We start from the raw sequence: 27,571 nt of genomic DNA, 5'->3' as shown, positions 1-27,571 counted from the left end.
TAACAAGTGGACATATCAATATTGTGGCATTTAATACATAGGCTAATTCCATGTCAGTGAAGAGAATCAGTCATATTTGATTTGTGGTTACTTAATAACTTATTTTTCCCAGAGAATTCTCTTTATTGAATATGCACTGTATCACCATGAAATTTCATATATGTGATGGAAAATGGAAGACAAGCAAATTAATGTCAAGAAAAAAAATACTTTAGTGGTGTTGTTATATAACATATCGGCTAATTCCAGTAGATCCTCATCTCTTACTGCTGACATTATCTCCAGTATTTGAATTATTTGGCAAGGTTCACTTCTGTTTTCTAAACAATGCCTATTTTCCTACTTTTTTGGTAGGAAATGAAATTTTTATATATTTTGATTCAGCGTGTGTATTTTTGACTCCACACCAAGGTACATCAGTCTCAATCATTAACTTTTCACTAGGTATTGACTTGAGAACTTCCAAATTAGCTTCAGTTTTCAGTGAGCAACCACGAAACCCTATATACAGGTCCATGTCAATCAAAGCAGCTACCGCTTCCTCAGTACCATCAAAGGAATGTATCACTCCACCCATACACTGGTCTCTGTTTCTTTTCATTATGCCCAAAAATTCAGAATGTGAATTTCGACAATAAAGAAACATTGGTAATGTTGTTTGTTCTGACAGGTAAAATTGGTTTTCAAAATATTTCAGCTGAGTATCTTTGGGACAAAACTGAAGTCGATCAAAATCAAGTCCACATTCCCCTATTGCGACAACCTTCCCTTTATTATTTTCAGCAAGACTGAGCAGCTCCATTAGGTAAAGATCAGGGTTATCCTTTTCAAATTCACTACATCTCGTAGGATGACATCCAACAGTAATGAGAAACACATCATTTGTTTGTGCCAACTGAAGTGCATCTTTATTGTCTTGTAGATTTCCACCTGTAATCATAAACTTTTTAACACCAATCTGGATGGCTCTCTCTATTACATCATGCAAATCATCTTGGTGCTTCTGGACCCCCCTATAAATTCCTCTGAACATAAGATTTGTTAGGTTGATACCAATATTGATGAACCTGAAGCGACTCATAACAGTGGCGCAGGCTCCTCCCTGGTGGAATATGTATGTATGTATGTATGTATATATGTATGTATCTATGTATCTCTGTATGTATTTAAGTATTTATTTATTTATTGTTGGTCCTGGGGCTTGAACTCTGTGCCTGGACATTTTCCCTCAGCTCTTCAGCTCAAGGCAAGTGCTCTACCACTTGAGCCACAATGTGACTTCTGGTTTTCTGGTGGTTTATTGGAGATAAGAGTCCCACGGAGTTTTCTGCCCAGGCTGGCTTTGAACCGTGATCCTCAGATCTCAGCCTCTTGAGTAGCTAGGATTACAGGCATGAGCCACTGGTGCCTGGCAATAATTAATTGAATAGGTTTAGGGAAATTTTGATATGTCTCTGCTTGCTTTTAAAAACTCATGTGAATAAAAGATAGCTGAATACTTTCTGAAGCCTTGTTATTGTAGAACAAAATAATATAAACAGTAACATTAGTACATATGTGCTACTGATATACTTTATCATGAACTGTGCATTATCACATCAAACCATTAACATGTAAAATATACAACAGCCAGACCAACTAACCCATTAAACTTCCCAGTAGAAACAAATCACTTTTAAACCTTTTGTTTTTATTATTATTTTATTTTATTGTTGGTCATGGAGCTTGAACTCCTGGCCTGGGTGCTGTCCCTCAGGTCTTCAGCTCAAGGCAAGCACTCTAGTGCTTGAGCCACAGCATCACTTTGTTTTCTAGTGGTTTATTGGAGGTAAGAGTCTCACGGACTTTCCTGCCTGGGTTGGCTTTGAACCTTGATCCTCAGATCTCAGCCTCCTGAGTAGCTAGGATTACAGGCATGAGTTACATGCGTCCTGCACTTGTAAATCTTTTCTATTTTTGTTTTTACTATTTCATCTCCACATTTCCAAACAACATGCTATGCTTTTATTACTTATCATCTTCAGGCATATACTTCTTTCATTAAAACATGAGCACTTAATGTCTCTATAATACCACATTCTCTGACTACCTAGTTTTGGATAGTTATTAATATTTTAGTCTTTCATTTCTATTTTATTGCTATAAATATCTCACCAGAAACTTTACTATTTTTGCCCCCTCAATTTTTCACTGTATATCTGAAAAAGTAACATTGTAATATCATATTATTCTTTTCCTCTCAGATTGTCCACCTCTCATTACAATTTTTAAAAAGTGCTGTTTTTATACTGTCTAGCTTGAAAAATATTTTATATTTTATGATTATCCTATCAAAAAGCCATTACATAGTTATATAAATTTAAATATTACCACCACAGAACAAATAGGTGTGCTGGATTTCATTTCATTCTGTGTTGGTCGAAGTCTGGTATCACACAAAGGATCTGGACATAGAGGTCAAACTGATTTATCTCATTTTATTATATAAGTATATACATATATAAGTATATATTATATAAATATTATGAAGGTATATAAGTATATACTTAGTATATACTTTTATTGGTTTAGTTCCAATGTGGAATACTATTTTCATAGAAAACTTGATTTTTATATTTTCAGTTTGTAGTTGCTAATATGTTTGTTACTTTAGGTAGAATCATATCTCTCCTTTGTGTTCCAAACTGTCATCTTCTATCAAACTTAGCCCTTAATTTAGAATGATTAGATGAAATATTTTAACTTTAGATAGATGTAAAGGCTCAACTTCAGATTTTGAATTTTGATCCTTTCCTGGATTTAGCAAGACATGGTGTATCCTCTCATGATCACTGTGCAGATGTAGTGAGTCACAGCTAAGAGTGAACTGTGGAGTAAAAAAGTCATACACTGCTAAGCACTATGTGGCTGAACTATGATGATACGTGTATCGAATACATTTTCATCTTATGATGTGAAATGAGTTAACTGGCTACCAAGCTATGATGAGTACCATCTCCATATGGAATCCTCTTTATTCCTCACTGCACTCACTCTAATTGCTTACCTTACTACTTGAAATTTATTTTGTAAGAATCCTCATTTTAGTTCTGTCACTTGTCATACACTATACATTACTTAAACTTGATTTTCAACTTGATTTTATTGTAATTTCCTTTAATAATCCACTAGTGTGTATTAGTTAAGTGTACTGGTAGAACTTTGAACCTTTGTGGTAAGTTGGTATGTTCTTAATGGGGAAGTATATAACTATTTTGGACTAATTTCTATCAAAGTGTGTAACTATTTCTATAAAATATAGGAAACTGAGGAAACACAATCCCTTTTGTCATTTCAAATGATTGAAGAACTCAACTAAGTAGATAACTCTCTACTTAATAATTGCTTAATAACTATATTTCATGCTAAACAAATCAATGATAAAATAAGCCAAGTGAAATTCACAGTACTGTGTGAATCAGCAATACTATTTTAATAGCTTCTCTAGTGTTTAATTTCTTTTATTATACTTCCCAGTGATTTTCGTCATAGTTTCAGAATAAAACAATATTACTTATTCCAAAAGCAATGGGTATTCAAGCACCATCAAGATGATTAAAAGATTTTTTAGGGTCAGAGGCTGTTGACTCACACCTATACTCCTAGCTACTCAGGAGGCTGAAATCTGAGGATCCACCTTCAAAGTGGGCAAAAAGTCCCCATGAGACTCTTATCACCAACAAACTACTCAGAAATGCCAGAATTGTTATTGTGGCTCAAGTGGTAGAGCACTAGTCTTCAGCACAAAGAAGCTCAGGTACAATATCCAGACTCTGAGTTCAAGCCCCAGGACTGGCAAAAGAAAAAGAAATGAGGGGAAAAGCTTTTAAGTTAAAATCAATATTCCTTGTGATTTGAGGAAGAAAATATCAAAGTTCTAAGCTGCTCCAAGCTATGTCAATACTGATTGTAAAATATTCTATGATGTTGTAATAGAACACAGACCCAATAGGATAATAATGCCTCTCCTTGTAAAGCATTTTCTTACACTGCCTGTGCCTTTTTTGCTTTTCTGAATAATTTGCATATCTTTCAAAGTGCAAAATGTTATATGTATAATTTTGAATTTATAATTTGATTCTTCTCCAAAATATCTTGTAGGTTTCCTTCACTTTAAATCTTTAGCAAATATCTGTATTATACTCAAGTAGTAAAGAGGGAAAAGAGAGAAATGTTTCCGGTAAACTTTCCTATTGTTGATGTCATTATTCTACTTGAACATTTACAAAGATAGACTCAGTGGACAAATATGTGTTTTGGTATTTACCCTCAATGATATCCTACATCCTAGAAAACTGGTGAAAGAAATAAAGTATATTCAAAATACACAAAAGCGACAATCATGCTCTTTAAAGACCTCATATCTAGGTTAGAATTTTTAGCCCCAATTAAAAAAACACAAAATAAAACAGATGCCAGAAACTTCTATAAACCTACATATCCTGGAGCACCTCCACACCACTCCCCACGGCAAGGTGGGAGGACATAATGCCGGCAGAGACAGTGGTTTGATGTTACAACATTAACTTACGCACTTCTGTTAGTATGCGACGATGGGAGTAGCAATAAATCTGTGAACCTCTTGGTTTTCTTTATAAACTTTTTACTTAACTCAATAGTCCTTTAGCTATATCAGAATATTCATGGTTGTAATCTTCATGGTTGTAATATTCTAAAGCAGCTGGAAGCTGGTAACCTAGATTAGATGACAAAAACAGAAGCTTATTAACTGTTCCCATTTCAAGACCACACAAATGGCACCAATGTATCTGTAGCTATTAACACTATTTTATGAAGAAATGTAGACCTGTTGAATGGGTGATATGATGGAGTAAACAACTACAGACATTTTTAATCCATACTGACCCTAATGTGTGTGTGTGTGTGTGTGTGTGTGTGTGTGTGTGTGTGTGTGCATGTATGTGTGTGAGTGCATGCGTGTATGTATGTGCCATACTAATGCTAGGGCTTCAACATAGGGCTCTGTCCCTGAGTTATTTGCTCAAGGCTAGTGCTCTACCACTTGAGCCACCACACTAACTTCTCATTTTTTGGTTATTAGTGAGAGGTAAGGGTCTCAGGACCTTTCCTTCCCAGGCTGGCTCTGAACCACTATCCTCAGATTTCAGCCTCCTCAGCAGAATTATAACCATGAGCCATTGATGCCTGACTCTTATTTGATCTTTTTATAAAGTTGTTTATACTTACCCATAAGCCTCACTCTACCACATCATGTGGTTCTCAAAACCTCAGGTGGGTCGTTGATGATTTGGAGCTTTCATACTTAAAATCTCAAGTTATCCTTCATTTATTACTTGAGACTATCAAAGTTCACAACTACCATAGTACAGCTAGAAGAAAACTGAAAAAATATGGATATATAATGTGTCCTCATAGCCATCATTCCCTAACTTAAACTGCACGTTTTGTTAAACAGATTGTGAAGAGAGGGAATAAAAAAGAATAATTGAGTATAGTCCAAATGCATTATAAGCATGTGGGAATTTTCTTGATGAAATTCATTACAGTATGCAATTTAAAGTATACCAATAAAAATAGATTTAGATGTCTACACATCACTAATAAAAAGAATTGGTTTAATCCTAAAATAAATTAATTCAGAAAATAATAGTTGAAAAAGAGGATAGATGGAGAAAGCAATAAAACTTTCTGATTGCCTTAACATTCAATTAGAAAATGTTAATAACATGGGTAATATTTTCTTTCAGTTTTTATTACCTCAAACTTCTATAACTTTGAAGAAATGTCTCATATCAGCAATACTGAGTTGCTTTCCTTTATGCCTTAATAGGATCAATCTGAACTGAAACTTCACTGTTTCTCATTGTCATAAATAACTGTTTATCATTAAGTGCCTATTCTATATAAAGCTGGAAATATAAAACTATGAGATATAATCTCTGATTATTTGGTGTAGTGAGTTATCTACTGGTAGAATAAAGAAGCGTTGGTGTGCTGAGAAGGCTCAAAGGATCAGAGCTGGAATAGCAAAGAAAAATTTTAAAATGCAGCAGATTAGTAGTAGTATGTGCTTTACATCCCAGATTTCCTGACTGCCCTTACATTTTTTTAATTTCTTTGCCTGTCCTGGGGGGCTTGGTTTCAGTCCCTGTTTTGTTGCTCAAGGCTAGAGCTTTACAACTTCAGTCTCAGCTCCACTTCCAGCATTTTGGGGGTAATTAATTCTACATAAGGGTCTCATGGACTTTTTTTGCTTTAATTGCTTCAAACCAGCAACACTAAATCTCACTCTCCTGAGGGTATAAGCTTGGTGCCTTTAGCTTTGTATGAGTCGTCTTTTTATTATTTTTGATGCAGTATGTATCTATATATCTATGCATATACATATACACATATGTATGTATATACATACATATACATATACGTATCTATATACATTTACATACATAATGTATAAGTATACATGTATACATATTTAATTATGCAGATGGTCTGGCAGAATAGGTAGAAGTGCATAACTACCCTGCCAGACCATCTTCATAATTCAGACAGCCCAGATTCCTTTCACTTCACTTTATATTGTCTTTCTGCATCATTTCCTCATCTCTCAGTGAATGGACATCTGTGATTGTCATTTGTATCTACTAGAATGAGTTTCTGGAGATTCATGCCATTCTCCATTCCTCATCAGACAGCATAATCTTGCTACCTAAGATTTCTAATTATGTCATAATGAAGAGAGACATCACAAACCAATAGATGCACTACTTGTTGACTTTTGCTTGAAAAAGATATGTAACTACTCTGGAAGTTAACTTCTCCCTCCGTAATTTTTTTTATTTTTATTTTTGGATCTTGTCATGGGGCCTGAACTCTGGGTCTAGGCACTGTCCCTCAGCTCTTCAGCTCAAGGCTAACACTCTACCACTTTAGCCACAGAGCCACTTCCAGCTTTTTTCTTTTTGCTTATGTGGTGCTGAGGAATCGAACCCAGGGCCTCAAGCATGCAAGGCAAGCCCTCTACTACTGAGCCACCTTCCCAGCCCAAGAGCATAATTTTATATTCATTGAAGAATCATCAGAAAACTGAAGATAACAGGCAGAAGGAACTTCTAATAATGCCTTGTTTATGGAAGATGAGAAATATTATTGATATTATTGATGGACATAGAACTTGTCATATTAGTCATATATTTTTAGTGTTTCAAACTTTCTACTGATGCATATATAAGCAATGTTTTTCTCCTCTCTGTCTGCCTCTGTTTCTCTGTCTCTGTCTCTGTCTCTGTCTCTCTGACTTTGTCTCTCTCTCTGTCTCTCTCTGTCTCTCTCTCTCTCTCCCCTTCCCTTTCTCAGTCCCCACCTCCCTCCCTCCCTCATTGTGTCTGTTATATAGATCAGAATAAAATAGACTCTTTTTGGTTAGGTCCCTTCTTTAGTCTGAGATTTCTTCTTTCATTCAAGTTCTTTTCTTACAAAGCAACCATTGGATAATAAATGTCACCCTCTCGAGACAAAAGGATTCAAATTAAGTAGATTTGTTTTGTCTTATTAACTCTTGCCCACCATTCTTGTTATTTAGTGTATAATGACTGAAATAAAAGGGGTGTTATGATTTAAATTTTATCACTAACTAAAAATAAGGTCTTCAGATAAAAGATACCTTAATTCTTCCCACTTCTAACTATATGATAAGATGCATATTTCCAATAAAATTAAATTCAGTGAATATTTATTGTTATTAGATTACTTACCATTGAGCAGTATTTTTATCTTTCCCCTTTCCTATTCTAGTTTTGTTTTTCTCAATTATTTGCCTGCCTTCCCGTTCACACTTGTATGAGTAGTTCCTTAGTAGGTGATAATAAGGCAAAACATTGCATTAGCTGTGGGAGTTTCTCTATTTTTCTAAAGGACCTTTTATTAAGCTTTGCAAAATGTCATAGAAAACTTGCAGTAGAGGCAAGTGGTTAGTGAAGACATAAATTATCTTCTTTGTCTATTAGAAAACAAAATTGGTATCTTGATTCTGTCATCAAATAGGTATCACAGGAATCACGCTGATAGAGACATCAATTTTATGAACATACTAACTACAGTAATATTGAGAGCAGTAAACTATCACCCCTCTTCCATGTTAATTGTTTCAAAATAGTAATTTGTTGCTTGTTGAAACCTTGGAAAGGTTCTCTTAATTGTTTATAAGGAGCAAGCTAGTCTTATATTATGCTTGTCCTTTCTGAATAGAAGTTATTGAATGCTAAATTACATTATGATAAGCAGAATTTGATATGGGGAAGTAATTGAATTCCCAGTTACTTACTATGTGTTTATTAGTTGTTGATCGAATCCAATGGTCATTGTGGATAAAAGCAGCTCTTAATAAACCTGACCAATTACTTCTATGACTGGAATATGTTGAGTATAGATCAGTTAAATATTTCAACACTGCTACTTCCAAAAAGAAATATTACCATTTTTATATGAAATGTATATGTTCTTACAATAAGAAAGTAAATGCTTAGCGTTTAGCTTATTACTGTACCTTAAGTATTCTTTAAGCTGAAGTATGCATATCCAATAATGATATACTCAGAGATTGTGTGCAGTAGAACATATAAACAAGCCGTTCGGTTCCTCAAAACTTAAATATGATATAAAATTATTCTGCTAATTAAAAAATGGTGAATTGGCCTTTTTTAACTTTACACTGGTTTTCAGTTTGCACTAAGGAAGTTTTGTAAATGTTTTTATGTGCTTAAGAAAACTGTCATAGATATTAGTAAGTAAGTCATGTATCTGCTATGTAGACTTACACTCCCTCATGCATTTTTGACTACAGTAATGCAATATCATTCTTAGCCTGTATTGACCCCGTGATAGCATGGAATAATTTTACCAAGGAAGACAATGAGAGGTCCATAATTTATTCAAATTATGTTTGTGTGGCCCATATGTCAGTCAAAGAGCAAGAAGTTAATGGCTCAAGTTGGGAATACAAGTTAATCTTTCCAAGCTCTCTGATGTCATGATTTTTTGAATGTAGCAAAATGGATGTTTCCTGACCTGAAATAATGAACTCTTCTTGCAAGCAAACAGAGGTGAGAATAGAACAGATTTCAGTGCCATAGTTCATGTGTTTCCAACAGATCTGTTGTTTTTACTATAAATTCTAAATAAACCAAATCAATAATACATCACCAAATAGAGGAAGTGCAGAAAACAAATAACTTCAGTTTATACTCATCATACTAATGTACTTACTTCACATATAATATTTTTTGTTATTTTAAAATAAAGAAATATTAGTATAACATGGAGTCTAGGACAGGAGATATGTCTCAGTTATAGAATGCTTGGCTAGTATACATTAGGACCTGAGTTCAGACCCTCTAACACTACAAAACATAATTGACACTTTTTCATTTACTCAGAGACTAACAGTTGCTTTAAGATATTCTTTTATATTTATCTGAAACAATTCACATACATATGGGAGATTTTGAAGATGAAAGGAGAACAGGTTTATGAGTAGTGAAATCAGAAAAATGGTGTCAATCACACTGGCCTCGGGGTGAGACACTTTCCATTCCTTTGTTTGTACCTGAAGCTGAAATTATCTGGAAATTTACTCAAATGAGAAAAGGCACTTCTGCTTTCCAAAAAGTGTGCATCTAGTCATTCCAAGGTGATTTCACTGCTATAAGCCTCTTAAGAGTTATGCAGAGAAAAATCTCATACTGCCTTTTCACCTTATTTCCTATTTTTATATCTTATTTCCTCTACTTTAATTTACTTATAAAATAAATTTTCCATTTTTTTCGGGCCCATCTCAATCTCAATGGAAACAGTGTATTACAACATGAAACTATTTAGCACTATGCAAAATAAAGTATGTGAACATGTGTGTGTGTCAGTTTCACTGTGTGTGTCAATGTGAATACAAAATGCCTTGGATACCTACCATACAATCTTGCTTCTTTTCATAAACATTTGTCAACATTGCAATTTAATTAGTGACTCTAAATTTCTGTAATTCTTATATTCAAGTCTTAAGGCATTTAGTAAAAGTTTCTGTAGTATTTCTTTGTACTGTAGTTAACATATATATAAATATATATGTACATATATATTGCATTTCCCCTCTTTCTGAGTAGTACAAACATAAACTTGTGAGTTAATATTAATTTGTGTGTGTGTATATGTGTGTGTGTGCGCGCGAGCGTGCACGTGGTGGAAGTTAAATGAGCAATAAGAATTTTTTCTCTCCTGGAACTGTCTCTGAAATGAATCAAAGTTTGCTCTCTCAGCTCTGTGAGTGAACTACCTTGTATTACATAAATTCACTCACTGGAAAATGGAGGGCTGCTTCTTTCATTGGTTTGTTTCTGTTAAATAGCAACTGGGAGATGTTCTTTCATTTGACTACCTGCTAATGATCCTCAGGTATCGTTTATGATCTCAAAATATTTCTGTTATGAAATATAGAAGAGTTTGCTGACAATATGGAGGACTGCCATAGACCTCGGCCTAGGACTTGCCCATTTGCCATTCCCAAATGAATGAGGAAATGCTATTGTCAAACTGTGTTATTGGTTTTTTGTTACCGTCAATATAAACTCAGGAAAAAAATGCAATTTTCTATACAAGAACATTTAGAATTTTTGATCTACTTACTTTCTACTGAAATTAGGAAGAGTAATATATTCCTTCAATTGGGGAGGGCCTCAAGCTGGAGTTTGTCTTTCAATGTCAAGTCTGCATTGCAGCCATGAATCTAAGAGGCATGCATAGTGTAGGCACAGTAGACAAACTGGATTCTAGTAAGCTTCCAGAACAACTGGCCAAAAATGTCTGACTTGCTATGATTTGCTCAATAGTCTTTCTAATCATGTCTTCAGAGAGTGATACAGGGAACTTCAATAAGCAGGGAGTTTCTAAATTTATGATTGGCTATGCTGAAATGAAAGCATGAATGCAAAAGTTGAATGAGGCCCAGCACAGGAGTCTTGTCAGACCCCTAGTACGTGTCTGTTCTCTCCCTGCCTGAGCCATGGATCCCCCCAGGCCCCTGTGACCCTTAGGCCTGTACAATACCTAGAATTTTTTCTCTGTTTATATGTTGGCCCCAAACAATTTATTTTGAAAAAAATCAAACAAAAAACTCTTGTCACCCTATTTACAAGTAGAAATTCAATTAAAACACCTAGAGCTAGAACAGCTTAAAAGTTTGATATTGCCTTCTATTCAGGCAATCTGATTATAAAATAACAGATATATTATTGGAGAATAGAAATATTGACTTTACTTATACAGGTTCTTGTATCAACCTGTATAAAACACTAATAGTATTGCAAATATCATTGCAATAGAGGTGGAGAAGAAAAGGAGGTAGGAGAGGAAGGAGAGAAGAATTGGAGGTAGGTAAGTAACAGAGCAGATAAAGGAAGGATATGGCAAAGGTTATGAGAGAAAGAAAACAAAGGCTGCCTGATTTGCATGCCTTCAGAATTCTCAGTAGATAAAACAGCCTAACTCTTCAGGCATCTTTCAAAATATTTTACTGTGACACACTGAGATACCTCAGCAGGAAGTAAGCCATAGAGACACTAAAACTCAACTACCTGAAAATAAGTATATTAAACCATTTATATCTTTATCCATGGAAAAGAAAAAGTTCAAACCAACTATCTTTAGGAAAATATATTACACTAATTTGTTTAACACCAAGACAGCAGGGAAAACCAAAATAAAGCTGTGACCTGAAAATAAACAAACTCCACAGCAGAAAAGGAGAGAAGTAAGATCAGGAAAGAGAAAAGATGGAAGGAAGGAAGGAAGGAAGGAAGGAAGGAAGGAAGGAAGGAAGGAAGGAAGGAAGGAAGGAAGGAAGGAAGGAAGGCAAGGAGGGAGGGAGGGAAGGAAGGAGAGAGAGAGAGAAAGAAAGATGAGTGAAAGAGAAAGAAACAAAGAAAGAAAGAAGGAAAGAAAGAGAAAGAGAAAGAAGAAAAGAAAGAAAGAGAAAGAAAAGAAAGAAAAGAAAGAAAGAAAGAAAGAAAGAAAGAAGGAAAGAAGGAAAGAAAGAAAGAAATAAAGAAAGAAAGAAAGAAAGAAAGAAAGAAAGAAAGAAAGAAAGAAAGAAAGAAAGAGAAAGAAAGAAAGAGTTTGTTTCTTTGTATATTCCTCCCTCATGGTATAACCCCTGTTGTCACTGTAATTGATTCCCGTGTCCTGAATCTTGCATATACATTTTTATAATTTGGGGAGGAGAAGGGATATAACAAAATGCTGAATTAAGGATACAGAATGACCCATCGTAACAATGAGATGTATAGACAGTATGTTGAAAATGAACTTTACAACTTTTTGGGGGGAAGGAGTTGGGAAGGTGGGGAGGAAAGGGATGGTAGAAGAAAAATAAAGGAGTGTGTAACAATGCTCAATAGGAAATGGACTCATTAACTTGCTCATGTAACTGTAACCCCTCTGTACAGTATCTTTACAATAAAATTATATTAAGAAAGAAAGAAAGAAAGAGAGAGAGAGAGGGAGGGAGGGAGGGAGGAAGGGAGGGAAACATATGGATGGAAAGGAAAGGGAAAGAAGAAAAGGAAAAGAAAGGAAGAAGAAACAAATGCAGCCATTTTTTAAATCATAGCTCTCTTAAGTTCTTTCCTTCTACCCTCACAGTAACCCCGTTTCTAATGAAGAGAGATTCAGTTGGTTACATTCACTTTTTATTACTTAGGGAACACACAGCAATATTAAGATTTTGATTAGCGGCCAGTAAATATCAACTATGGGTGAAGTTGTTATAGCAAATGGAGATTTGAGGATTTCTATGGAGTTTTTTTTTTCTTTTCCAGTCTAGTTTTGAGTATACTCACAGTGCAAGTAAGCAAACATTAAGCCATAAATTACTTAGTGGTTTAATAGTCTCAGTATTTACAAGCTATTACTATATCTTAGCATACATAAAATAGAATAAATCATGTAAGATGACTATGTCTTAATACGTAATTTTATATAGTTTGTAGGACATATGTAGCAACAAAAATGATTTTTGTATATCTGGAGTCCTATGAAATAAAGATTATTAAAGATTTTTTAAAATAAATGATAAGCACAGAAATATTTATTAGCTAAAGACTTAACGATTCACACAAGTTTTGAAATTAAGCCAATTTATTGACTTACCATTTTCCATTTTTAATGCATTTTTAAAGTATTGTAAAGATGATATACAGAGAGATTACAGTTACAAACGAATGCATTACTTTTTGAATAGTGTCACCTCTTGCCTCGGTTTCTCCTAGGTTGTTTCCCCTCCTCCCAAACTTCCTGTCCCACAAATTGTATAGGTTATTTTCCACATAGTATCAAAGAGTATCACTGCTGCACTTATTCACCCTTTGCCTACTCTCTCAGTGTGCCCCCTTATCCTCCCAAAAACAAACAAGAGAAAGGAAAGCAAAACAAAAACAGCAACAAATGCAGAGAGACAGAGATAGAGACCAGAGAGGAGAGTCTTATGTATGAAATACATTTAACACTTCCTTTTTGCTAAGCTTTTTTTGGAGCTCCCTCTCCTGGTCAAATTGAAATTTGCTAAGAAAAGCAATCTGGTTCTTCGAAACCTCATTGATAAACTTTCTGCTTTTACTCTAAGCAAGTATACACACAAACATACGTGTGTATGTGCATGCATATACACATATATTGCTGTAAGGTGAACCCTCCCAGAAGCCACATCTTGGAATATGAAACTGTAGAGTCTTTATTATACAGTTAGCAGTCTGCAAGCAGCCCGTTGTTACTAAGGCTTGCAGCCCCCAAATACATGAACAAAAACGATACCAACAAGGCAATTCAGCTCCTGATGGAGAGCTGAATTGGGACACCACGATGACCCGAGACGAGCCAGGAGACAGGACACAGGAAAAGATCATGGAGACACAAGGCGTGGTGAAATGGCCTCTGGGATGGTCCAGGGGTAAATATGGTCCAAGCAGAGGGGCAGGTCCACAGGAAATTCCCAGTCCCAGGCACTGGACTGACAGATGCAGTAACCTGTCAATTAAGTGCCTACCCCTGCCTCCAGGGTTCTGGGCACACCTATCACCTGGGAGGCTGGCATGAGGACAAGATTCCAGACCTTACCATCCACCATGTCGCCAATATGGCGCCAGCCAGACCTGACTTCCTTACTTCAATATGAGCACACCTATATGAATATACATATATATGCATGTATGTATGTGCATACATGTGTGTAGATATAGATGTGCATATATGTGTATTATACACACATATTTCCAGTACTGCTATTAGGCAAAATGTGAATGGCTTGTGGCCATTAAAAATCATTAGTCTAGTTTTATAATCTGTTCTTCAAAAAGTAGTTCTTTTTAGTATAGTTCATGGACATATAATGTTAGTAAAAAAGAATCTGATTTATATTTATTAGTATCTGTTATCAGCCTCTTTATGAGAAAACACTATTCTGTAAAGTATTTTTAAAGTCTCCTAAAACTTACATGGTACAAATTAAATAAGGCATAAAATGTCATGTGCTTCGTGTTTGCATAAGTCATGTGAAATTTCATCTTTTTATCTTTAGAATGTTTGAATACTGACAACATCCTAGTGGTGAAAGTTAAGCAAATGTTACATCGCATTCAATAATACACGATATTAAATCCATAACAGGAAACTTTCTTAATGGAAAATTTGTATGTTCTAGATCAAAATTAGATATTATAAGTAAAAGGGGTTGTATAATACTTAGAGGATTATGTGGCAATGTTTCCTCTAATTGGAACAATGTGTAAAGAACCCACTGCTCCTTATTTAAAACAATGTATAGAATTTTCCTACTGGGTGTTGAGTCCTCCACATTAATATGTATTAAGTCAAGAAATACCTTTATAAAAATATGAGTGTGTAGTGAGACTTGGAGATTTCACACCAAGACATTAAAACAATTCAGTAATTAATTCCACAAAATAGATTGTCAAGGTATAAATCCTTAATTAAGATAATGTCCAACAAAATAAACACTAGGAAATGAATGTATTTGAAAGGGGTGGGGTAGGGTTAACAGGAGAGGAATAGAATGAAGAGAGAAGGGGGTGAGAATGCAGTCAGAATTTAATATATATCCTACAAAATTAAGAAAAGTGAGGTAAAATGTGGTTTGGTTGGGGTGGGAGTTGAAATTGCTGACAAAATCTAGATGTATGTATTGATTAACTGCTGTGGTAAATGGCACTTCCTTTGTACAACTACTTAAAGATAATACAAAACTAATGGCATAGTTTATCATTTGATTGTTGAAAAGATAAAATGCAGTAAGATACAACTTAGCACTGAAGAACATATGGTTGTTAAATATTTTTCTAATGAGTCTGAAACAAACATTTTATGATTAACTAAGAAAGTCTAGGAAGTTGTATTGTGTGTCTATAGAGAGAAAGTACAATCATTTTTTGGTATTAGTTCAAAGACCCAACCCATTTTTCTGCAAAAATCCAGATACCAAAGTTCCCAGCTTTAACTTTCTTCTCCTGCGTTAGAAGAGGAAGTGTTTTCCTTCCTTCCTTCCTTCCTTCCTTCCTTCCTTCCTTTCTTCCTTCCTTCCTTCCTTTCTTCCTTCTTTGCTTCTTTCTTTTTCTTTCCTTCTGTTTTTTTCTATTTCTTGAAATTATTAACTGGAAATTGGATCAATCTAAAATACAATATTCTGTACTTGCAAAAAGCAAAAATGTAGCTAGAAAGTGCATTATTTTGTCCTATATATTTTAACAAAAGGACAGTTACTCTGACAAGCTTCCTATGGTATTTCCATCCACACTTACATCTGTGGCTTTTGTTCATTCTAACTCCAGAATGCTGAACTACGTAAACATTAAAAATCTACAACTTACCACTATCCTTCCTTCTTCCACTTTTTTTAGATACAAATATCGTGAATATAAAATGGGAATCCAGAAACTCTGAGTTTTGTTTTTTGTTAACTTTTATGAATTAATGAGAATTAGCTATTGAATAAAGCACCAGGGACAGGATAAGTATGAATTCCTTTTGTTTAGCAAAAAGGCAACCAAAGGGAAATCAAAAGAAAATCAGAAAAACAGCACACTTACTTTAAGATCTCAATTCTTATCATTCTTTTTTTTTCTTTTTATCTTTTTTTGTTAGTTATTTAGTTTATTTCACTTGCTAGCTCTACTGGTGCTACACCAGTAGGAACATTTCTAATATGCTTCTTTGGCTCATTATTTTGGTGATATATTTTCATAGACTTTTCTGCCTGGGTTGGCCTTGAACCATGATTCTCCAGATCTCAGTAAATGTAGAATTTATATAGGCATGAGCCATCAGTGCTGGGCTGGAACTCAGTACTTAGTGTATCAGCTAGGGAATTTACTTGTCTCTAAAACTAAGAGGTCACATTGATGAAGATTCAGTATACTGAAAAATTGACAGTTGTATTGGAAATCCTTTGTACAAAAACTTAAAGATAATAAGAAAATAAAAATAAAACATCATGTAAAAAGCAAAGGAAACAATACTTTATCCCTTATAAACTAGAGGTGTTAATAGCTACTAAATCACATTATCAAGAAGGGCCCCTTTGAAGTTACCTTAGAACATTATCACAATGAAAAAAAAAACTCCTATGTCAGCTGTTGGCACAGGAGTTTGCATTTGAGTTCTCTTTTGTTCAGAACCAGACAACAAAGTTCAATGTTGACTTTTAGAAGACTGGTAAGTAACAGATAGTTTCTGTCTAATGAAAAGATGATCTTTAATGATATGTTTCAATTGTTCCATAGGATGTCAGCCAATCTTTGATCTAATTCACATTATTCAAGACTTTTATTTTTTTAATTTAAGTAGTTGTACAAAAGAAGTGCTATTTAACACAGCAGTTTATGAATGCAATGCATTTTGATCAACATTCTCATTCCATGTTGACCCACCCTTTCCCTTACTTTATTTTGTGGTATATACAATGAATGCTTGTCTGCATTCTCCTGGCTTTCTGGTTTCATGCATTTACCTCCCTCCCCTTATCGCCTCTCCCTTGCTTGTATCTTTGACCTATTCTTTCTAAAAGATTATACAATTTGAGCTCTAGAAAGAGTGTATTATACTGTAGATAATTAATTTGTAATTATATTCATACCTCCCAATACATTTCCTTGTAAATTCATTGGTTGTATCTATCACAAATAAGGGAAATCATACAACTTTATTTCTCTGGGTCTGGCTTACTTTACTTAATGTAATTTTTATTCAAGACTCTCTGCCTCTACTCTCCCCTCATATTTTATTGAGCAGTCTTCTTTTGAATAGCTTTATCATCTTCCTGATTTCCTCATTAATTTATCTATTTTTAATTATTTATGGGCGCTATGTACACTTTATGAGACCTATTTGTAACTTTGTATATTTTGATAAAAATAGCAAAGTAAACATTAAATATTATTTAGTTACCCTACTCTCTGGGAACGTTTCATAATTACCACATCATGAGGAAATTTCTTACTCCCTTTGAAACAAGAATGACCTTCACTAATAACTTGTTGTTCTCCTAACTGTCTTACTTGGCCTAGTTTAAATGGTTTCTCCTTCAAGAAGTCGTAACTAATTCCACAAATCAGAAGTGACTGCTCTCAGAGTTCCCAAAGCATTTCCTTTGTCACTGAAATTAATCATAGTTATTTGTGTATCTGTCTTCAGTCCCTTGATGAACTTGAGTATATTTGAGAGTATATTTTTTATTCCTCTTCATCATTTAATACATGTCATTTACTGTGCTTTAACCTAGCAAGTGGAAAATAATAAATATTTCTTTTAAAGAAAAGCTATTAAGTAAAGCAATTAAACAGTTATTATTTAAAGAACCATTCATATTGTGAAAATAGTTCTAATAAAAGCAGAGAATTGCCAGTAAAATATTTTTCAAAATATGGAGTTCAAAGAGTTTGTTACCCTTGCTGTTATTTTATTTTTAATCTGTACTTATGTTTGTTTATAAAGTTGTAAGTGTTGGATATTAAAACAAGAAAAGTAGTATTGAAAGTAAAAGATTCTGGATATCATTCTCATAGAATATCCCCATCTAATTACATAAAATTTCAATGATGTTACCAAGAGTCTGTGCTTTTTATGTACCTATAACAGTATTCCTATTCTAGTTTAAATATGACAATAATATAAAGAAATCATATAAAGATTGAATATCTCAACAAATTCATTATCATGGGCAGTGTAATATATGAGGAATCACATCTTTAATGTATGTGAATTTTCCTGTCCATAAAATAATAGCATACTCCCTTCCTAGCAAAAAGAGCCATAATGCATATGAGCTACTGTAAATCTTGAAATACATAACCTGAATAATAGAAAATGCCACCACAAATATTAATATATACACAGATCATTGAGGAATGCAGATGCTAATTTACTATGCCTAGCAGGCACCTAATATTCGGAATTTCTCATAAACTGGTGCCTACTGGCCCGCATCCTCTAATTTAATAATGAATATTAGAAAATAAACTCAAAAGCTTTCCTTAAGCAAGCAAAGTAGCATCTACCTAGAATCCTGGCTACAAAAGAGTCTGAGGCCAAAGGATCACTGAACCCAGGCACTGGAAGTCATACAGCATAGTGAGATCACAATTTGCATGAACAAAACACTTTATTTATCTGATAAACATTACTTCTATTCCTAAAACTGAAAAAAAACACCCTTAGAAATTCAACTTTTAAAGTTGATCTCTTTATAATAATTTATTTTCATTCTTCTATTTTTAAACATTCATGATATACAGTACAATATAAATACTTTATAAAATAAGAGTAAATTCCTATACCTGCTTCTCCTCCTAATATAACAAAAAATATTCCTTTATACTAAATATATTAAATTTATTTGTCACCACTTAAAATATATAGAAAAATTCCATAATAATATTGAAAAAAGCCAGTTATCAGTGGCTTACACCTATAATCCTAGCTATGCAGGAGGCTGAGATCTGAGGATTGTGGTTCAAAGCCAGTACAGGCAGGAAAGTCTGTGAAACTCTTATCTCCAATTAAACTACCAGAAAGCCTCAGTGGTGCTGTGGCTCAAGTGGTAGACCACTCGCCTTGAGCTGAAGAACTCAGGGACAGCACTCAGGCCCAGTGTTCAAGCCCCATGATTGACAAAAAAAAAAAAAAAAAAAAAAAAAAAAAAAAAAGATCTCAACATGTAATTTTATGTGATCATTCATATATAAGCATAGTGCATATGTGTGTTTTATTGTTCAAATTGGACACCAGAAAATTACAAGAAGATATTTTACTTGCTATAGGCAAACCACTTCATTTCTTTGAAGGCAAAGAATACATAAAAGACAAAAAACAGTATATGAGTATATTCTTGACTTCTCTGTCTCTGTCTCTGTCTCTGTCCCTCTGTCCCTCTGTCCCTCTGTCCCTCTCTTTCTCTCTCTCTCTCTCTCTCTCTCTCTCTCTCTCTCTCTCTCTCTCTCTCTCTCTCTCTCTCTCTCTCTCTCTCTCTCTCTCTCTCTCGTACACACACACCCACATACATATACAGACACTGAAAGTTAGTAATTGATAAATCATTTACCCTTACTGAATTGGACTTTCATGTTAGCTTATAATTCTACCTTTGGGCTTTAATATTCAGCTGTGAAATTGTAAAATGCAATCCTTTTACATAGCTGCTGCATCAGCAGGATGCTAACCTCAGGTCTAGAAATTAGTTCTGGAAAGAGACATACTATTTTTTATTGATTTTTATCTTGGTCCACAGGGGTATCTAGCATAGTCAATTACAGTATATTAATACTATTTGATTTGGTCTGAATCAATAACTTAGATAAAATATCTAAGGAGGTCTATAGGTAAAATATCTAGGAGCCATTGGAGATCAAATCTTTTATTAGTTGTGGAGATGGGAGGGAAGGGATGGGAGGGAAAAAACAAAGGAGAAGACAACAATGCTTGATAAGAAGTGTACTCATTACCTTGCTCATATAACTGCAACCACTCCTCTGTACAGTATTCTCACAATAAAAACATTAACAATTTTGAAATAGTTTGTTGATATCAGGTAAGATACTGTAACTCTTATTTATCAAGATGTTAGATGAGATAGTGGGCTTTATAAAGTAAAAATACAGAACAAAGAGAGTTTCTGATTTAGCAAACATTCTGCTAAGGCAAAACTTTGGACGTTAAGACCTAAATTCCAGTTCAGACATACTTAGCAATTGTTGATAACATACTAAAAAACAGTGAGTCATTAGGGTTTTCCCCTAAAAAAAAAGAAACAAAAGGATGGCTCCTTTGATATTCAAAGGAGGAATGTGCCCTATTTTCTGAGCAAAATGTCATAATGATCCTTGAACTATAGGCAGACTGAGAGAAAACTAGTCATTTCTTTTTAGTTTTTGTAGGAAATCTTCTACTCTTTAGGACTGAATTAATTCTTTAATATTTCCAATTGCATGCTTATTTCTTTTTATTTTCCAACTATTACTTCTGTCACATTTATTTCTTGGAATGGAATATAATTTTATGAACAGATCCAAAATTTCCAACAATTGGTGATTGCAACTGATTGATTTAAAGAGTTGTACAAAGTTGCAATTGAACAAAGGGGTTATGGACACAATGCACCTGGGTCAAGGTCACTTCTTTCATCATTCTTCCTCTTCCATCCTAACTTCCCTTCCTTTAATTGTGTTAATTTAGTAGGATGTACAGACAGATGAAGACAGGTACTGGGATGGGGGTGGAGCTTGCAACTTTTTTCTATTGCTTTTGTTTATTTCTGTTAAAATGATGATGTGGAAGTATATGTATGAAAAAATATCATGTTAAGTATTACATGCCCTTCTTTTGGAGTTGAGGTAATAGCAGGTTACACAGAGATTATACCTGTTCATTTAAATGATGAAAACTAAATTTTGATTCCCAATTTTGGATAAAATTCCAAAATAGATTTTTTTGATGATGTTACATACCATAAACTGGACTTCATAAGAATTCCATGGTTCTGAAAGCTGGTAGCTTGCTCCCAGCTTTCCTCTTCACCTACCTTAAAAACCAATGAACTTAGCAATCCTGTGAGAAATTATCAAACATCACATATTTTTCTACATTTCGTTGTTTATATCATCCTAGCAGAAACTCTTTAAATCAAAGAGCAAAGCACATTTTTGTCTTTAATTCACACTGCTAAATTCTTAGTATATCCAAAAGCACTTTGAACATACTTCAACCACACCTGAAATATAGCCAGAAACTCCATATAATAGCTTTTGTATTTAATTAAATCAGATTTAATTTAACACTTACTTAGGGGACTGGGGAAGACATGTGGATAGAGGGTTTCAATGTCTGTAGTACACTACTTAGATCTGGGAGTAAACTCTGGTACAATGTATCTAGGGTTTCCTAAAATATGTCATTATCCATATCTATCTGTCTGTCTGTCTATCTATCTATCTATCTACCTACTTACCTACCTACCTATCTACCTATCTATATCTAGATATAGATATCCTATTGATGTCTAAAAAGGTGGATATCCAGGTGATTACTGTTTCTGAGTTCAGTACCCTTTATCTTGTATGTAAGTTACCTGATTTGGAAAAGAAAAGGGGAATCACAGAAATTGTGGGACAAAAGGTGAACCAATCCAACAGACACTATGTTGGAAATGAACTTCACAACTTTGGAGAGAAGGAGAGTGATAGGGGAGGGAAAATGGGATAAAATGAGGGAGAGGGTAACACTGTTTGAAAAGAAATGTACTCAATACATCACTTATATAACAACCTCTCTGTATATCACCTTCATAATAAAAAAAGTGTGGGTCTGGGAAGGTGGCTCAGTGGTAGAGCGCTTGCCTTACATGCCTGAGGCCCTGGGTTCGATTCCTCAGCACCACATAAGCAAAAAGAAAAAACCGGAAGTGGCGCTGTGGCTCAAGTGGTAGAGTGCTAGCCTTGAGCTGAAGAGCTGAGGGACAGCGCCCAGGCCCAAAGTTCAGGCCCCACGACCGGACCCCCCCCCCAAAAAAATAATAATAACAAAAAAGTGTGTAAGGTATATTATTAAATGAGACCAGAGCTACATATGAATTTGCTGCCATGTGTCTCTATTCTTGTTAAGACTTTTGATGCCATTGTCCATAGAGATGTCCTCTGCCGCACTCAGTTCCCATTCAACTATACTGAAACTGATTTTGCTAAATTATTTTTATCTTTAAGTACTTGTACAAAGGGGTTGACATTCAAAAACAGTTTATGAATTTGATGAACCCTGATCAATATAACCCATTTCAACATCCTTACTCATTTCTCTCAACCCATCCTTTCCCTCACTTTTCTAAGTTTGTAGGGTATACATTCTTTTCTTTCTATCTCTTGTCATGGCCAGTGAAATCTAAAATTGTTCTTGGCCCATTAGGAACATTTAGCCCATTTGCTACCCTATCTTTCCAAACACCACAGCCCTTCAATCCCATTCTCATATACCTCTTTTCTGTCTCCTGTACTGCTTCTCACAGTATTTTCTTTCTCACCCCAACTATTTTATACTTTCTTTTACTTTAGTTATGATCTCCATTTCTTTCCCTGTTAAGTTGCAAACTAACACTTTTAACCACCTACCCACCATCTACACCTGGAGAGCAGAAAACATCCCATACCTGATATTTAAGCTGAAAATACAGACTCTCTCATTAATCTTGTAATCTCTGTCTTATTTATTTTCTAAAATGTACTTCCATATAGAGTAGCTAAATCAACACATTCATCTTATGACTCTATCTAGTATAAAATATATTACTGCAACATGTCAGTTTCCCCATCAAATTATAACTGAAGACTCACGTGAGCCTCTCATATCATTCTTCCCACATTACAGCAGTTCTTCTGAATTTCTTCATCTCCTCTACAACTGATTTAGCAGTCATAGACTAACTCTTAAATGACTGCCTCTAAAAAATCATTTTGTTGAAAGCTGTAGAAATAATAATAAAGGAAAGATAATGTCTATCATGGAATATATATACACTAAGTCTGTAATGTCAGGAGTAATAAGTTTAGTAAGTCTTTAGTACCTTTAATTCAACACACTTTTCATTAAGATATCAATAAAGTGAACTTTATAACTAATTCCATGAATAAATCCCATCAACTATTGCTATAGTACAATTGTTTCATTGAGAAAGGCTACAATTTTATCTGAACTATTTTGAAATTTTCTACTTGAACTCTTGGTTCATGAGTTTGAAGGGAAATTTTTTGGTCTAATTTTGTTTATCTGTAAAAACCAGGTAGGGGTTAGCTGGAGCCATATGTATGAACTTTGGAAGCTAACAAGGCAAGGCATAAAATATTATCACTCCTTCCAATAAAAACACATGATTTTTGTTAGATTGCACAAAACTTTACTTTCATTTTCTAAGAAAAAAATCAATACAATATCACCCCCATAATCAGTTAACATGATGATGAAATTCTGGAGTTAGAATATTAATAAGATACCTCTTCCTTAGGCTATTGTAAAACACTTTATAGTCTGTGTCCTGAGAAGTTAATTAATTAACTTAATTAATGTCTTGACCCACTATTATGCTGTTACTTTTATAAAGATTATAAAGTTTGTAAATACTGTTTATAAATATTGCTATTTTTTCCTCCTCCTTTCTTTATGATCTTATATTGTCTTTAATTCTCTGTTGGTTTTGCTATGGGTCTTATAAACTTCCTACTTATTATACCATTTGACCAATATGACACTTTTATTAAATAAAATAATTTTGTCAGACTTATGTTTGGCCCTCTGTATCTACATGTTCTCCATCCTTAGTTTCAACCAGTCTAAAAGTACAATTCATTCTAAATTCAACCAATATTTTTTCTAGTACTTGAAAAAAATTACTCTTTACTGATCATCTTTATTTTTCTTCTGATAAAAAGAGTAAAATAAATGCTATTTATGTAGTATTTACATTATAATATTATAAGCAATTTAGGGATGAATTAAAGGGTATTTTGGTATGTTTAAAGGTTATATAAGAATACAATACTATTTTATATAACAGATTTAAGCATCCATTAAGTTTGATATTGTCAGTAGGGTACTGTCCTCAATTACCTGAAAAATAGTGAGCCACAACTGTCTTCTGTTTCTTAAGGTTCTTTTAATTATATATATATACTTTTTTTCTGTTTGTGTATGGCTTTTCTTTGGGGAAATTAAGCACAGTGAGTCTTTATCTAAGACTAGAACAGTATTTATAGCAGAAGAATAATTTAGATGACCTTATTCAAAAGTAGTTGTTTATTCCTTGTAGATGGTTAGTCAAACTATACATATGTAACTCAAAAAAAGCTAAAAATAATGAGGAACTAAACAGTGGCAGTTACTGCCTTCAAGTTATAAGACTCAGGACTAGGAATATAAACGTATCAGACTAAGAAATATAAGTTTTCTGGTTTTCCTCATTTGTAATAACTAGAATATTCTCAGCAAGAGATCACAATAGACCAACTGCTTAGTGCATAGGACCATATATAATGAAGTGTATCAAAATGAACTCTAAGATTTGGAAACAAGAGTTTTTTTTATTATGTCCTGTATGCAGTTATTTCTAATTTTTCTATTTTAATTTTCTGTACTCTTTGCCTTATATATAAGCTTATCTTATATAAATATATCTTATATAAAGGGAATCATAGAAATAGCAGGACAAAGGATAAAATAGTGCAACAAAGATACTCACTAGACACTATGTTGGAAATGAACTTTACAACTTGGCAGGGGGAGTAGGAAAGGGTAAGCAGGAGAAAATGAAGGAGTGGGTAACAGTATTTAAAAAGAAATGTCCACATTACCTTACTTATGTAACTGTAACCCCCTGCTTATCACCTATACAATAAATGTTTTAAAAAGAAAAATATATACAAGAGAATATAGATTTGATTGCTGAATTTTTAAAAAAGAAAACCATATATAGGAGAATATAGATTTGAGTGCTAACTTGCATTGTAAAGATTAGTATTTGAATGATAAATACTATAGGTATAATAAAGCTCTTATGCCATACCAATATTATAAAGCAAAATAAGTGGTTTCATGGAAATTAAAATGGAAATATGAAAGCACATTGTGTATGTACAAAATAACTGTCCAGATAGTGAGAGTAAAAGTTTCAAGTACCTACAGGAGCAGCCTAGATGAAATAGAGAATAAGCCCTAAAATGATGGAGGGAGGAAAGTAAAGTATTGGTTAGACAAAATAAAAGTAGCAAATGCATTATTTTTTAATGTTCAAACAAGGGTTTAAACTTAAGACATGAATTATACAAACCTGCTACATGTTCTTCAGAAGTTTCAGTGCAAGAGGAGGAATAACAATAATAAAACAAAACAATAGTTAAGAAAATATACTGAGGCCACACTGCATTGCAACTAGAGATGCATATCAAGAAAATAAAAGTTACTGAGACCCTATAAGCAACGTATAGTACCATATACTTGTGACCATAGCTACATGGAGTCATAAGTAGAATCATCACATTCTGAGAATAATCCTAGGCAAAACCCCATGATTTGGCTTAAATCTCAACAAAAGCAATCAAGGATTGGGTATGGTTCGAGTCACTAAGCATTTGATTTCAAACTTCAATAATGCCAAAATTGAGAAAGAAAGAGAGAGAGAGAGAGAGACAGAGAGACAGAGAGACAGAGACAGAGACAGAGAAGGAATATTTTGGTGGGTCTAGATACATTGTATTCACAACTGCTTTGTTGAATGGCAACTTCTTTTTATAATTTCTTAATGATAATAAACATATTTTAAAATAATTTGTAATCTGTAATGATTTAAAATTATATCATATTATCACTAATTTTGTTGATTTTTTCTTTGAATAGTTTCACAAAAGGTTTCCATTCAATATGTCAATTTAAGTGTACAATATATCTTTGATCAATGTCACCCCTTCCATTATTCTCATCCCCATCTATCCCAATCCTCCCATTCATGCAAACTGTCTTGTCCATTTTCACATGAGTAGTATGAGTATATCCACAATTCTGTTTCCTGTTTATTTGACCCTCTCTGCTTAACTATGGCCTCTTGGGTAAGATATGTTCATCTTCCTGATGTTAATTTTATCAGTCTGTCTGTAAATTGTTCAAAGGAATTACGATTGTAATCTATCCCTGTGTATAACTTAACTTCAGTCAGTTTGATTGCATCACTAATTTTAATGCACGCTAAATATTCTTGTAGTAGAAACATAACGCGAACATGGCCTGGACTAGGCTAGCAGACCTGAAAAGACTTAGCATAAATGTAATATACAACTTGGTGATTGATGGGACATGAAAAAGTCAATGGTGACTCTTAAGTCTCTTGCCAAAATGACTAGGATATTGGTGGTGCCATTGACCCTTCATGAAGACTACATTGACCTTGATTTTATCCTTAACCTTTAAATAAATTAGTTTGAGTTCTTTAAAGTAAAAAATTATTGGAACTATAATTGTTCCTCTCCTTTAAAAATATTTCTTTCAGGTACTTTGTACCATTGACCCTTCAAGTCAGGCATCAGATTTTATGGTTTATTTATAGTAATGACATTTAAATGCCAGCTTCTTTGCTTGCTAGTAATATTTATGAAACTGTGTATATTTAGGGATAAAGAAAGGTCTTGGTTTGCAAGAGAAAAATCCAATTCTTTAAAGAATAAATTCATTTTCTCTTATAAAATGCAAACATCATGTGATATATCGTTATGAAATGGAAACAGTCAGACTGAGCACATGGTTTATGTAATTACTTACATTGTCTTCAAAATTCTTCACCTTCAATAAGTGAGTGGGGAATTTTTAATAGGAAAAAAATTGATAGCAAACCAGTTTATATAAATACATTTAAGAGAATGCTTTCCAGTTCATGATGTGAGACATTTGTATCCTTATATTTGTGATTTTTTACTTATAACAGTAAAATATGATGGATGAAATCACACCTTAAGCAGCAGAAGCAGTGATGGAGAGCTTTACTTAAAGACTGCATCCCCAGAATCTCAGCACCAGATTTAGAAAATGAAAATATTGGCTGGGAAATTTCCTAATGCATCAACCTATTTTGACATTTGGCAGCCTATCGATTTCTATTTGAGGACATCTTTATTTGTATATACTTCTTTGCTATCAAGAATGAACAAGAACTTCCTACAATGTCAGGAAAAATCACAAGAAATGATTATGAAAATTGTTTGGGGATATGTTTTCAAAATTAAATAAATGAAAGAAATATGTCTTGCTTGGTAGTAAGTAGAACTCAGCTGGAGGCAAAAAAACAAGTTTTCATTCTCAAAGTATCAGAAGGTAAATCTGAGCACCTTATATATCCTTCCAAATGTACATATCACTCAGGTTTAAAAGTTCTTGGGATTGAGGCTGTAATGTTTTCAGAGATTGTCTCCATGTC

At 33.8% G+C, this 27,571-nt stretch overlaps 1 protein-coding gene and 1 pseudogene across 10 annotated transcripts in view; one reads left to right on the top strand and one right to left on the bottom strand.

Annotated features, from left to right (window-relative positions):
* The window catches only part of Robo2 (roundabout guidance receptor 2), a 1,450,478-nt gene that overhangs the window by 500,188 nt on the left and 922,719 nt on the right, over positions 1-27,571 (top strand). The window lies entirely within an intron of this gene.
* On the bottom strand, positions 332-1,081 carry LOC138831734 (deoxyribonuclease TATDN1 pseudogene; annotated as a pseudogene).

The sequence above is a fragment of the Dipodomys merriami genome, unplaced genomic scaffold (assembly GCF_024711535.1).
Source record: "Dipodomys merriami isolate MVZ:Mamm:240054 unplaced genomic scaffold, mDipMer1.0.p SCAF_2, whole genome shotgun sequence".
NCBI classification, from domain to species: Eukaryota; Metazoa; Chordata; class Mammalia; order Rodentia; family Heteromyidae; genus Dipodomys; species Dipodomys merriami.
This window is presented reverse-complemented; position numbering and strand designations above follow the sequence as displayed.